At 49.8% G+C, this 12,778-nt stretch overlaps 1 protein-coding gene across 1 annotated transcript in view; it reads right to left on the bottom strand.

The window, feature by feature from the left end:
- Positions 1-6,364, bottom strand: part of LOC119090040 (uncharacterized) — a 49,709-nt gene extending 43,345 nt beyond the window's left edge. The window contains exon 1 of the mRNA XM_037212839.1: positions 6,240-6,364. The gene's annotated coding sequence lies outside the window, so the exon portion shown is untranslated. The remainder of the gene's footprint in view (positions 1-6,239) is intronic.
- Positions 6,365-12,778: the final 6,414 nt, after the last annotated feature.

Here is a 12,778-nt window from a genome sequence, read left to right as displayed (position 1 = left end):
AGGGCCCACTTAAGCATGTGTCACCGTAGTTATACGGAATATTCTTGAAACCCGAGTCGTCTTACGTGGCGAGGTGATGATGTAAAAGACATCCGTGCATGGAAAACAATGAGTAAAGTGATCTCGTCTTATCCAAACTATCGCGAATCAAAATCCCGCTAACGATGGCAAGCTGTAAAACAAGCTTGAAGAAAACGGGATCTCTCCTTTTCCTAGGCTGGTTCGCTGTTTTTCTTATCGCCACAAACATCTAACTTTGTCACGAAATAACCAGTTCCCATTACAGGATATCTGTCAGTTTCCCACAACCCCCGGTGGTTTTGTGCTTACAGCATCGGTAAACAGCGGATGACACCCGTAATGGACTCGGTTCCCAGCCAAAGCGGCGGGGTTAACTTTATATCCATGGTATGGCACTGCGTGTGAAGCTGGAATCCCAGGGGTTGTTTGGCTGAAAGGCTGGATAAAAACTAGGCGGTCGCTCCGACCGTTTGGGTGACAGACCCTGTGCCCAGACCCTGTGTCCAGACCCTGTGCCCAGACCCTGTGTCCAAGCGACAATCTATGCTCGCGGAGCGCTCCAATTCCACACTGCTCAATCGGACAGCTGCGCTCCTTGCCTGCACGCCCCAGTGCCCTGTCTCTCTTCCGTCTCCGTTACCTGCACAACCCAGTGACTTGTCTCTCCCGTCTCCGCTACCTGCACAACCCAGTGACTTGTCTCTCCCGTCTCCGCTACCTGCACAACCCAGTGACTTGTCTCTCCCGTCTCCGCTACCTGCATGTCTCTCCGTCTCCTTACCTGCACAACCAGTGACTTGTCGACTCTTCCCGTCCCGCTACCCGCAACAACCCGTGACTTGTCTCTCCCGTCTCCGCTACCTGCACAAACACATGACTTGTCTCTCACCGTCTCCGCCTACCTGCACAACCCAGGACTTGTCTCTCCCGTATCAGCTCCCACACACCCCAGTGACAGACCAGCACACCCAGGCAGCTGCCCATTGTCTCCGTTACCCCCACCCCTCCTAGGCCTGCCTCCCTCCGTCTCCGCTACCCAACACCCCAGTGCCCCGGCACTGTACCTGCACCGCGGCCCGTGGACGGGAACTCGTGGCGGACCTCTGCGCTGGGGCGGTCGCAACGCGTTGCGGTAGCACGCTGGAAGGCGTTCAATCGCCGTCTGCCAAACAACAAGACTTTGAGCTGGATGGCCCATATCAACGTGACCGTTGCGCGGCGCGCAGGCCAGAAGAAGCGATTGAAGACCATTCCCAGCTGTTAGTGCCATAGTGTGTAGTGCGCAGGTCATAGATAGTTTGATCGATGTTCGCTGCTAGTCGGCCGCTGCTGGCGGCAGGTGTGCAACTCTAGGTCTCACGGAACAACGAGAACGGTTTTCGTAAAAGAGAGGTGCATGCACTTGTGAGCTGTGATCTATGGTGGCTTTGTTGTGTGGTTTGGTTTGCTAGAGTGTACGCAGGGAACAACATTTTTCTCACGTCACGATATGTCCATTCTGTACCATAAGCCACTGATGACTGGTACGTCCTCAGTGGCTTATTCTCCCGAGTGTAACTAGCAAACCAAATCTTTTAACTCCCGTTGGGTGTCATCGATGGAGACCATCCTCTACCGCGCCGCACTGCTCCCCGTTTCCATGGAAACGGTGAGGGCTGGTGCTTTCCTATTTATACACCAAATGCATTCATAAAGTCTTAACAAAGCTTGACAGACACACTTACAAGGATGACAGTAATGGACTCCCAGCCAGCTGCGAGGCATCGTCGTTCCAGGCGGACAGCACGTCTCTCTCTCTCTCTCTCTCTCTCTCTCTCTCTCTCTCTCTCTCTCTCTCTCTCTCTCTCTCTCTCTCTCTCTCTCTCTCTCTCTCTCTCTCTCTCTCTCTCTCTCTCTCTCTCTCTCTCTCTCCCTCTCTCTCTCTCCATCATATTACAAAGGTGAGTACGTACACATACATAGAGGTCAGTCATTTGTTGTCACAACCAAAAGAAGGAAAGGCTGCTCTGCGTATCCGGATCGTTAATGGGATGCATTGCGACGTGTATGACACGCGATGGGTCGAGCGCGGTTGGCGAAGAGAACGCATACTCAGCAGCATTTTCCCATTTTCCTACGGCACATATTGTTTGTTGTTCGCTGCAGTCTGCTCGCCAGTAACAAACCCAGGCGTCTGAGAGAATGCCTCCGGGCAATGAAAACGGATGTCTTTGTTTACATGAGGAACTTGCTGCTGCCGTCAGGGTGGCTGGCAGGCCTACAACTGCGCAAGCAGCCTGGCCAGATGCCCTTGAAATCAGAGCCCGAGTGTTTGCGCCGTGCTGCGTCTTTTAGTTATTTTTGTACTACATTATATTCATGTTTTCAACCGTTTTGATATTCTTCTGTAAGCCCCACGATACAGTACGCACTCAAACGCGTACACAATGTTCAGTCAGACCAACGCACGCCAAAAGACCTGCTGGCTACGAAGCCGTAAGTTGACGAAGCCGTAACAAAGTCTGTCGGTGATCAAGTCTGTTGGCGACGACGAGAAGCTCAAAATTGTACTTATATTCGCGCCAAGGCCGCCTTATGATAGAAGCTTGCTGGCACAAGCTTTGTTCAACAAACGCCATCTGGGATTTTGCAATGTTATCTGTCTACAGCCAATAATTAAATTTTCGATAGTAACTAGGCTACGCCCCCGATCTGGACATAGGTCGCAGGCTCTGACCGCTCTGGTTACGGTTCTAGTACCTTTCGTTTGAGAACTTTTCCAAATAACCACCCCCCCCCCCAAAAAAAAAACGCGGACTGGGCTTGAAATCTCACTGCTAGGCATAGGTGGACACAACAAAGCATCTAGGGACAAGTCTCTAGAGACCATCGTTGAAATTTTATTTAATGATAGAAAGAAGAAATACCATGAGGTCCTGATTTTACGGCACAATGTTGTGAGTTCTTTTGCCGACAAAAATCACAATTCAGTGCACCAGGAGGCACTAGTTGCACCACATTATCAGAGAAGTATTGGTTATATTGTCAAAACTATTTCACGATATTTTTCACAATATACCTCGCATTTGCCTGATATCATTATTCAATTAGAGCCTCCATGCATATTCAAGGCCGATTATTGCCAGCATTTGTCAAGATTTACGTCAATGTCACAACCGTGGCCTATCGAAGGCCAACCGGCACCACTGCGCGTGTCTTTCGTCACCAATAAGCACCACTGCGCGTGTCTTTCGTGAAGAATAACTTTCAAACAAGTTGCATTCAATATAGACATTGCAAAAGAATGCCGCATTATCATGGGATCGATGATCGAACCGTCGCAGTCGTAGTCACGTGACATGCGTTTGATCGCTCATCCATCCACGGGAAAGCCAGCGTAAGCCAGGCCAGGCCGCGCGCCGAAGCGGCGGCGGATGCGTGGCCCGTCCGAGCTAGCAGATCGGACGGAGGGGCGGAGGGTCGCGAGCTCGCGGGCGACGAGGACGCATTTTCGTTGTTGTTAGGAGGGACGCTCAGATTTAAGTGTTCCGCTTGAAAGTCAAAACACTCCTCACACCGCATGCTGTTTCATGGTTATGGTCGAAATAAACTAAAATAGTTAACAAACAAAACCATCTTCATGTAACTGACACCGACAGCGCTCCGCAACTTCGTAAGCATTCAATCGGATGTCATTATGGGCAATGCCAGTTGGATTCAAACACGATGAGCTCGACGGCGGATCAAACCAAGACCTAAGCTCAGCTCTGAGCTGAGTCCTTTTCTAAGCTCAGCTGCGATCCGTGCTCAATCTGAGGCTCCATACGCCCTCTGAATTTCGCCGTCGGTCGCTTCTGTAAGTCCACGGGCGCCGCTAGGTTTCAGCGCTGCCCGGGGTACTATTTACACTGCGGCCTGGAACACCACCGTCTCAAAAATAGACCGGAATCCTGCCGCCAGGGGCATCACCAGGAAGCGCACCTTGGGAGGCGTTCATGATGACCACCAAACTCGAAGGAGATCCAGTCAGGGAAGATGGCAAGAAAGCAAGGAAAAAACGCATGGGAGGATGAGCCATCGCGTCGTTTTCACGACTACCCCCTGAACCGCGATCTGGGATTGCCACTGCGCCTGGCACGCGACATGGCATGCAAACACCGCTCTGCTTCGAGAAAAATATCCGAAGCGGATATCTCTTACTTCTCGTATTTGCGTTGTTGTCATGGGCTGCAGGAGGATTCTATGTCGCTGAAGCAGATTGGAATCACGTGGCGCTCCGGGAAAATGTGGACACAATATTATCTGTAGTACGGCAATGCGATACGCAGGTTTATAAGGTAGAAGTTACCGGGGAATACCGGGGAACTGAAACCGGGCACAATATCAAAAAGAGATATCCTCGACATACCTTTATTTTATATGATATCTCAATCTGTAAACTAAAAGCTCGCTTATTACAAACGGAATTGTACGATAATATTCATGACACATACGCCACATGACTTTTGTGTCACATACGCACACGACATGTAAAAATACTGAAATTCTGACAAAAAGTCATCACGTTCTTGTGTGATATCGGTTACCATTATCACAGGTGGAAAGTAAATAAGCCCTTCACAAAAAATGACATAACAAAGCAGGGTTTTTCAGTCAAATTATGTCGAGTAGATACCAATTCATTTTCCATAGTTGATTGAAGACATAATTGCAAAGACCTTACGCATTGCGGAATGAAACACACAACATGCTATTAAATTTCAGGACACACCCTCAAATTCGCACGAACAGAAGCTTCTGAAATGTAACTGCTCGAAAATATGGAACGATAGCAATTTGCGTGTATACCTGACCACAGCGGCCTAGATTCCCTCAGTCAGTATGGATATTTTTAGTCCATAACAGTGTTTTAAATCAAACGTACATTAGTCATCTATGCCATGCATGATTCACACTAGGGATGTTTCTCGATTCTGATGCTCAGTCGCATTTTGCGCCGCGTTTTCCGCATGATTATACACTGGATTACAATTCCTTGCTTAGCAGGACTTCACTATCCATATTGCACACAAGAGCGTGAAATAGATGAACTGGATGGACTGGATGGACTGGGCTAACTGAATGGACTGGATGGACTGGGCTGACTGAAAGGACTGGATGGACTGGGCTGACTGAATGGACTGGATGGACTGGGCTGAGTGAAAGGACTGGATGGACTGGGCTGACTGAAAGGACTGGGTAGATTTTGTGCCTATAGGGACGTACAGTCGACGTCAGGAGTGCCTGGCTCGTTTGCAACGAAAGTAGCAACGTGGTCACTTTGTCTATTGCCGCTCTTGGTCAGGGCACAATCTTTTTTAAAACCACACTTACGACACAAAAAGATTCACGCATTGTTCAAACGCTGTCTTAGCAAAAAGACAAAAGTGCAGTTCGTATCCTTGCCACTAAAATTAACTGAGCACATTGCTCCACTGTGAAAACATTGGTGCATTTTGTGATGCATAATTCAAAATGATCTATCACGACTTTAAAGAGCTACGAGGTGAACTACCTGTCACCCTTTTTGAACACATTTTGGGTGACAAACTCAACACGCGCTCAGGTGGTGGTGAACATGCCATCCCCTCAAACCTTCTTATTGAATAACCTCCGAACGAAGCAGCGTAACCGTTCCAAACAATGCGCAGCGACGGACAAATGGGTAGCCGATCGCTTGGTAGCAGCATAGATATACATTGTCAGGTCACCACTGATCTATGACAGGAGATAGCTAAATCCTGGCTGAGGGCAAAGACAGTTCCTAGGGAACGTTGAATCTGGTGATAAAACGGAGTGTTCGGTAAAGTCATGTAATTCTGTAACTCTTTCTTAGACACTCACACAACTTGAGGCAGGATTACGACTAATTGCATTGAACTAGGATCACGTGTGGAGATCAGATCAAGGCCAATGCCAAACCACTATGGTACTGGGAAACTTATTTTAGAAGGTAGTGTTTGGCGCTCATGTCCTTGCTCACAAGAGCGTCAAAGCATTTGACTTCATGAAGGTCATGGAACGTCACTGACCTAAATTACTCCGATCAACCTTTCACTTTGGGTACCACGCCACGTAGCAAAGCTCGTGACGTTGATTTTGAATTAAACCATGAAAACAACATCAAAAGTTTTTGGTGGCCTTGGCCTTCATAAGGTCAATGTCTTTTGCAGCGAGGTTCTCGCCACAGCAGATCTGACCTTGTGTCGCGTCCTCGCCGCCGTGTAACCTGGCCTGTTGTTATCGGCACGCCGGTCTCGCAGCGTCGCGCACCCCCTCACAGCGCTCGGGTCGGACAGGGGCGCGGCGGCCGACCGCAGCTGGTGTGACTCAGCCGCCGCTGGCACACCGGCAGCCCCCTTCCAAGCCAAACACAGCACCCGGCCACCCGGGGTCAGTCTGATGTACGACGGCAGGGGCGGAGGCAGGGGCGGCTGACGGCGGCGGTCGGACACACGGCGGCAGGGGCGGAGGCAGGGGCGGCTGACGGCGGCGGTCGGACACACGGCGGCAGGGGCGGAGGCAGGGGCGGGTGACGGCGGCGGTCGGACAGACACGCCGCTCACTAGAGCCTCACAGTCGCGGACAGTCCGCCAACGAGGCAAGGGCGGAGGCAGGGGCGGGTGACGGCGGCGGTCGGACAGACACGCCGCTCACTAGAGCCTCACAGTCGCGGACAGTCCGCCAGCGAGGCAGGGGCGGGGTCAGGGGCGGCTGACGGCGGCGGTCGGACAGACACGCCGCTCACCAGAGCCTCACAGTCGCGGACAGTCCGCCAGCGAGGCAGGGGCGGAGGCAGGGGCCGCTGACGGCGGCGGTCGGACAGACAGCCCCTGCAGGGGCGGCTGACGGAGGAAGGGACCGCCGTCTGGGCTCGCGGGAGTTGGGGGTCAGGGGTACATACAAATTGTGATAGGAGTGATAAGAGGGCGATTTAGATGGGTTGCGTCAGGCCGGTCTTGCTCGACAGGAACGTAAACAAGGCACGCTTTGAGAGACCACCATGATTGTAACGTAACGCATTGCAAAAATGACGCATGTGCGATACTTGGTGCATCAAAGAGAAAAGAGCATCCCAGAGAAGCTTCGATATTCGCTGTCCAACTCAAGTGACTGCTTCGTCTCCACTCGAACCCTCTCTGTCCAGAGAGCATCCGCCTCCCGGCGGCGACATCTGGAAGCGACGGCAAGCTCCTCTAAACGACGCGTTTTTGCCCCATGTTGCGCTTGTAGCTGCCGGCTTGTGCGTTCGCGTGCCGTTCTGGTGCTTCAGATACACGCAAAACTCCCCTGCCTTCGACCCACCGTCACCAGGCCAGCACCACGCCGGCTGCCGCAAGCAGAGCGTGCCAGCGACACTAGTGGTGCCGCTGTGTCGTGCTAGCGACACTAGTGGTGCCGCCCGCCCGCCGATAACAGCGTCTGTTGATGCTCTCTTGCAGTGACCAAGTTGGCGTGCTGCCAGTCAGATCTCCGGCCACTGGAATCGGTGACGCTTGTGTCGCTGCTAATTATGCTTTTTCATGCGCTTAAATCTACTGCATGTGAGCTACTACTACTGCCAGCTCACACAGGATGTTTCGGAGATAATCACACAAATGGGTATTTTGGAGTGCGTGGACAACTGAAACGACAGCTTTCGCCAAAGATGTTCACCGAATTTGGTCAAATCCCCACTCCCAGAGATGAAAAGTACCTTTTCTGTCAGCAACGAAATCTAGAACCGTCCAAATTGTTACCTGGAGCCAAATCTTTTAGAAACTATTGCAACATAACTTTAATTGCGATACACAATGAAAGCAAAGACTTCTGAAATTCAATGCTGTATAACCATGAAACATTTTCGTTTTAAGAGTTCATCTGTACTTAAGTATCGTTTGCCTGTCATCAGACACTGACTGATGTTTGAGGCTAAACTAATTATATCATCAGAAAAGGCATACTTAGCATAACTAGCCTAGAGACATGTAGTTTCCTATTCGTGGACGTAGCCATGGACGTAAGTTTCTATTTATGGTATCAGTTTTATCCATTTCTTTTCCTTATTCCTGATTTTTTAGGGATCAGCTCTCAGGACTGCTTTTGAGAGAATTCACTGCTGCTCCCAACTCTGAATAGAAAATGCGCCAAATTCGGGGAGAAAACTGTTTTAAGTGCATTTCGGAGGCAGGCCCAGCCATTTTTCGTTTCGTAGGCCCTCTCCCTGCTCCCTCCCTCAACCCCACGTGTTTTGCAAAACTGCATTACTGTAGCCCCACTTTTACCGACAGAATAGGCTTACAAGCACCTGACAATAATATAACTCTTGGTTTTGTGACGTCATCATGCAACTTGCTGAAGCATTGGTGATCTTTACTATCTTTATTTATTTTTATTTGTTATATATGTTATCTTTACTTATTTTTTTTCCGGTGCAGAACTCGCACTTCCTTACAAAACCCCATTAATTAGTGCGAAAGGCTTGCAATATTGTCATGGACAGATGAAAACGACACTTTTGAACACCTTTAGCACCTTTATTTAACATTATATGCACGGTGATGGTAATGAAAAGCGTTTTACCTCACGCCTGCCCACCGATCGGTGAGCTAAGTCTGAAGTGCAACAAGCAGCGTGAGAAGCCTGCGCAAGCGATGCTCGGCCTCGTGCCTCAAAGCAGCTGTTCCTCTCAGCAGGAGGAAGCTCTGAAGGAATTCTTGATATATGTCGCTCCAATATCCTCCTCTTACTTCTGAAGCTACAGGTCAGATATCCGCAAACAACAGGTCTCCTAGATCGGCAGGGCTTTTTAACGCTATTGCTGGGGACACCCTTCAAGGTAGATCCTTAGAAAGGACTGAATCTTAAAAAAGTGGCGACAAGCTACGTTATTCAAGCCAGTCAGCTTCTCACAACATGCCCACGACAAACGGCAGCCTTCAGCCATGCGCTGAGCCCACCGCACTGCCGCGTGGTGAGCACTCGAGGCCATCTGTCTCATATGACACGACGCTTTAAAACGCCGTGTGGCAAACTGATCACGTTCGTTGCATGATGCTGTGGCCAGTTAGGATTCTTACGACCAGTAGAAACCCTGTTCATTTGTAATTTTGTACTGTTGAGTATGTCACGGTGAATCTTGGCTAAAAAGTATGTGAAGGGCGTTGACCTGAGGAATATTGGAAAAAAACGCTGTGTCACCACTGATCTGTGACGTCAGCACCCATATAATATAGTTTGTAGTATATACATGCCACCTGCTAAAACCTACCACGATTAAAACTACTATAAATGGCAGCATCCTATGGCTCAACTTGCTTACACAGTGAAACGTCGACGTTTCGACATGTCCTCTACACATGCTCACAATGCAAGCGTTAGAGAGCACAGGCCAATACTAAGCTTCGAGTTTTGTCTAGCTGAAATGGTCTGTTGTGATATGGTCTGGCCTATTAAATTCGTTTGCGTTTTCTTAGCTCTGTCACTAGTTTGCTTGCAAAAGCGTCAGTTTTTGTCACCGGTCATATCCGGTTGCCACCGGTTTTTGCCACCGGTCATATCCGGTAAATGAGGGGCTGTTTTCACCGCCGCCCGGACGGCAGCGGTAAGCCTTCCTGACGCCATCGGTCGCCGGTGTGCTCTTGCGAGCGACCTTCGTGGCCAGCTGCTTTGTGACCAGCCTTTGTCACGCCCGCCCACCCCTGTCAACGTTTCCGTTGAGAGAATGTTGACATCTAATCTGTCTTCTGTTCAGAATTATTCCTTTAACACGCGCTTGGGTGGGTGTTAAACTGATCACACGAAGGTTTTCCAGAACAGTTTCCGAACGGCGCGGCGCAGCCGCGCCAAATTTCGCACAAATGTAGACAATTGAATACCAGATCGTTTGACATCAAAAATTTAGATGTAACTTGCAACGTCGTTGACCTCTGGCAGGTCAAATTCAGGCCATGATTTCAGCGAAGGCAATTTCTATGGAATCCTTCAATCTGATCCAACAACGGAATGCTAGACAAAGCCATACATCTCTGAGATGCCTTCTCAGGCAACACAACAGTTGAATGAGCAAATCACATTGACCTAAGGTCAGGTATGAAGGCCACACAAAGGTCAAAACAAACCTGTTTTGTTGCTCTAGGGCTTGCTGTATGGGACAGTTTCTGGTGCTCATTTCGAGTTTATTGGTAGCAGGCACCACATTATACATCTGCCATGGACGTCTTAGAAGTCAGAATAGGTCGCTGACCTAAAATGATCCATGTTAACATTTTGTTTTTGGAACATACTATCTGGCGTAATCTTTGTCGCTTAGTCAAGAGCAAAACTCAAAGCAATCTTGTATGATTTTGGTCACCTTGAACTTCAAAAGGTCAAACAAGGTCACTGACCTCGAATGATAATATGAACTTTTGCTTAGAAAGGGGTTTCTAAGTCCTGGGGCACTTTGGAGACCAGCCTGGAACTTGACCTTGTTTGACCTTTTTGACCCAAAAGCCACGTTCTAGGAATCTGAAACTTTGACCTAAGTGAGTTCACGTACAGGTCAACACACCCTGTAAATTTAGTGTTTCTAGCTTTCTTAGATCCCGAGATCTCAGGAAGGTCAAATTGACCCCGCCCCACGCGAGCGAACGGTATCTAGCCGGCCACCCGGACGCGTGTTAAACCCTATTGACGACGAAACTACGCATTGCACACACACACACACACACACACACACACACACACACACACACACACACACACACACACACACACACACACACACACACACACACACACACACACACACCACACACCAGGAATGGTCTGATTGGCTGTGACGTCATAAGGCGCGCGGAACATTAGATCGCTCATTGTTGAGCATGTATTTCCGGGACCTTGCCGTCCTTACACAACAACTAGCGAACGAGTGGCGCAGGAACTTGAAAAAACATCGGCAGTTACCTGCTCATGCCAAGTGGAGCAAAAACAACACCGCACAAGTTGTTAGCGCTGAAGATCTACGCCGTAAAGGTCGAAACCGCAAAAGTTCGTACCGGGGAAAATATGGTGGAATGCTTCGTGTGGATCGTTTCGTGAGTGGATCGTGTTTTAGAATGCTCAACGCTGCATGTCACGATAGGTGAAGCGCATTGCCATCAAAGCCTTCAGCAGTTGCGCGGGGTAACATGTTCAAATGCAGCGGAAATCCCGCTGAACCCTCCGCTGCTGTAGCAGTCATGCTCACACGTCAGAGAAGAAACCCTTCCCGGGGTCCTTCTTAAGAGGAGCAGCTGCTCTGAAATGCCTAATAAACTCGATTTGTTCATGGTAATTATGTGAATGCTTAACATTAACCCTTGTCCATAACCGACATCAACTTATGCCAATAACAAATATCAGCATACATTAATCGTTCGCATTAAGATGTGTAGATAAACAACTATACTAAATGTTAATGCTAATGATATGGAATATTAATGGAATGAGCCAATTGACACCTCCATGATGGACTCTCCTCTGCTAAAAATCAGAAACTATGAGAATTAAAGAAAGTGGGTTAAGACATCATCGAGCATTGATTTGCAACGGAAAGGACCAATGCGTCCAAAATGAGGACATATTTGTACTAACGGCAGCTGGTAGCTTTTCAAAACAAAGACATGGATGCTTTAACAAGACACCGCCAGCTGGTCATCCGCTGCGGTCGCTGTTAGCAGTAAACTAGCAGCTACTGAAGCTCAGTAACACAACTGTTTTTAGAGGTTTTATGAAACTCCGCAGTCATGAGACTCGCTCCATCCCATCCGATCTCCACAGTCATGAGACTCGCTCCATCCCATCCGATCTCTGCAGTCATGAGACTCGCTCCATCCCATCCGATCTCCCAAAACTCCGCAGTCATGAGACTCGCTCCATCCCATCCGATCTCCGCAGCCATGAGACTCGCTCCATCCCATCCGATCTCCGCAGCCATGAGACTCGCTCCATCCCATCCGATCTCCCAAAAAGCGCTCGGCCGCCAAACGTTCTAATAAAGTGGGCTAATCGAAACGGTTAGAGACCCCCGGTCACCAAAGCACGCAGTCGAGGGTGCTGACAAGTGAGGCGGCACAAGCAGCCATCCGCCCGTGTCCTCCAGGAGCGCCCGGGTCACTTGGCAATCCAATGGACCAGCCACCACATCAATAATCCTTTATATTTGTTTTTCCAATGGTCTGTAATCTAGGGCGGGGTGCTGCGCTCCTCGTCAGTGTGACTGTCGTCCTGTGCAGGGATGGTCTTTAATCTAGGGCAGGGTGCTGCGCTCCTCGTCAGTGTGACCGTCGTCCTGTGGAGGGATGGTCTGTAATCTAGGGCAGGGTGCTGCGCTCCTCGTCAGCGTGACTGTCGTCCTGTGCAGGGATGGTCTTTAATCTAGGGCAGGGTGCTGCGCTCCTCGTCAGTGTGACCGTCGTCCTGTGGAGGGATGGTCTTTAATCTAGGGCAGGGTGCTGTGCTCCTCGTCAGTGTGACCGTCGTCCTGTGGAGGGATGGTCTTTAATCTAGGGCAGGGTGCTGCGCTCCTCGTCAGTGTGACCGTCGTCCTGTGGAGGGATGGTCTTTAATCTAGGGCAGGGTGCTGCGCTCCTCGTCAGTGTGACCGTCGTCCTGTGGAGGGATGGTCTTTAATCTAGGGCAGGGTGCTGCGCTCCTCGTCAGTGTGACCGTCGTCCTGTGGAGGGATGGTCTTTAATCTAGGGCAGGGTGCTGCGCTCCTCGTCAGTGTGACCGTCGT

This window comes from Pollicipes pollicipes, unplaced genomic scaffold (genome assembly GCF_011947565.3).
Source record: "Pollicipes pollicipes isolate AB1234 unplaced genomic scaffold, Ppol_2.1 Scaffold_1600;HRSCAF=1878_pilon_pilon_pilon, whole genome shotgun sequence".
NCBI lineage: Eukaryota > Metazoa > Arthropoda > Thecostraca > Pollicipedomorpha > Pollicipedidae > Pollicipes > Pollicipes pollicipes.
Note: the sequence above shows the minus strand (reverse complement) of the source record. Positions and strands in the feature narration are given on the sequence as shown.